The sequence below is a fragment of the Mesitornis unicolor genome, unplaced genomic scaffold, assembly GCF_000695765.1.
Source record: "Mesitornis unicolor isolate BGI_N332 unplaced genomic scaffold, ASM69576v1 scaffold13264, whole genome shotgun sequence".
NCBI classification, from domain to species: Eukaryota; Metazoa; Chordata; class Aves; order Mesitornithiformes; family Mesitornithidae; genus Mesitornis; species Mesitornis unicolor.
This window is the reverse complement of record NW_010178117.1, coordinates 51,388-53,523: the sequence shown is the minus strand read 5'-3', so window position 1 is coordinate 53,523 and position 2,136 is coordinate 51,388. Positions and strand designations below refer to the sequence as shown.

The window sequence follows — 2,136 nt, the reverse complement described above, 5'->3', positions numbered from 1 at the left end:
AAAAAACAGGAGCTACATCTCAGAACTCATCAATGTGCCAAAATGCTGAGTAAAGGTTTATGTATTTTTGCTGGCATTGTGTCTTGCTTTCTGTGTGGTTAGGATCATTCTGGAGCTAAAAGCTATTGATTTACTAGAAGGCTGCCTCATGTTTTATATTTTTGGTCCTACTGGACTGATTAAACAGAAGGACTTCTTAGTAAAACATGGAATTTTTTTATATTGCTTACTTTACTATATTAGGATCCTTATGATATAGAAGGGTTCAGCACTTACAAGGACATTATTACATATATGCTAATTGAAAAATGACCAACCTTTCCTTCAGCATCTGCTGTTACCTTCTCAACCTTGTTCCTGTTCAAAAATTTCTTCACCCATTCTTCTACCTGGACATTGAACTTCATGAAAGTCACATAGCAAAAATATGCTGTCAGGAGTGTTAAACTTTCCCACCACATGATCAAGTTATCCAGAAAAAAGATGATTAGCAAGATCAAGTCAATGATGTAAAAGGACACATCTCGAAAGAGTGGCCACCAAGTAAGGTTCAAGATCTCTCTAGAAAATAAAGCACACATTCCAATAACAAACAGGATATTGAACACGGCAGATCCCACTATTGTACCAATGCCGACATTGCTGTGGGATATAAACACTCCTATTAAAGAAGTGAAAAGTTCTGGGGCTGACCCACCAGCAGCCATGAAGGTTGCCCCTGCCACATCATCAGATATGGCCAATTTTTCAGTGATGACAGTCAAGGAAGGAACAAAGAACTCATCGCAGACTATGGCTAAGGCTATGAACATGTAAATCATTCCAATTACATGGAGGATCACGGCTCCCTGTCTTCTCTGCTCAAGAGAGAAAAGGTCCTCCGGGTATTCTCCCTTGGCATGATCATCTGTTGCATTGCTGTGCTCAGCTTCACGTTTCATAGAAGTGTGTGGGTCTGGAGTGCCGTTTTCATCCTGTTCCATGAAATCCAACAGAGTTCTTTGGTGCCCATGCACCAGCTTTTGGCTATTGAGGCTGCTGGCCAACGCCATGCTATGTGGTTCCATCTTGAAAAAGGCACTAACTGAAAGAGAGAAAGTACTAATGGCCAGTAAACTGACAAGAAGCCCTATAAATCGTATCAGTCTCAGTTTTTTCCTAACATTCTGGTGCCGCCTGCAACCAAACAGCAGTTCTTCCAAACACCACTCCTCCAAGACGCCAGCAACAGTTTTTTTCTGAAGAGCCATTTTGTGTTGTGTGAGATGCTCAGGGAGTCAGATGGACTGTTTCTTCATACTTTTCTCCAGCTCTGAAGTTAGAGTTGCTTTGAGAGTTTTCCCAGATTCAGGTACTTTTTCTCTTCATAGGAAGTATTTTCTTCATTCATCTTAAAGGGACAAATATGTATTATTAATATCAGTGAAACAGCATGTGATTAGAAGCTTCTGAAAAGCATTCTACAGATTTGGTTAAATTTAGAATTTAAAGCAGAATATTACCAACTGTAACAAAATACCCTGTCACATCCCATCAGAAACAGCAGCAATATGTTTGTTTCAGCAGTAACCCTGTGGATAAGTCTATCAATACTCAGATCATTTTATGCCTCTCAATATGCTTCTGAACCACTGCTCTGCTCAGGTGCTGACAAAAAAAACCCAGTAGCAGGTAAAAAAGTTCCCAAACGTTGCATAAAAATTAAGAAACTACTATTTCAATGGCTACATCAAAGATTATTACCTTCTGTAACTACCTTTCACCATGATCATTTAATGTCCCAAATCCCAAATGCACGGGATAATGTATGAAAAAGCAATCAAAGTGCTAACAAGCATATCATCAGACCTTCAGGCAGCTGAGGTGGTATTAAATGAAATGGTACGCATGCATAGAGCAACAGTCATGGATGTGTAGGTAAAACACTATGCCATTGAAACAGGAGTAAAATTAATATCTGACACATCCACTGTTTCTTTAATTCCTCTGCAAAATCAACTCAAATTTACACAAAGAACTTGCTTCTAATCAGACCTAGAACACTAGCTTGTACTAGCCAAGACAAAATTTTCATTCACCTCTGGTTCTGTCTTGGTTTATGTCACAAATTCAGCTATAAATATAGGAAGTTACTAA

General features: G+C 39.0%; 1 pseudogene across 1 annotated transcript; it reads right to left on the bottom strand.

Moving 5' to 3' along the window:
* Positions 1 to 317: 317 nt before the first annotated feature.
* Positions 318 to 1,386, bottom strand: LOC104538950 (annotated as a pseudogene). The gene has a single exon (XR_728119.1). The product of XR_728119.1 is annotated as a sodium/potassium/calcium exchanger 2 pseudogene (transcript).
* Positions 1,387 to 2,136: the final 750 nt, after the last annotated feature.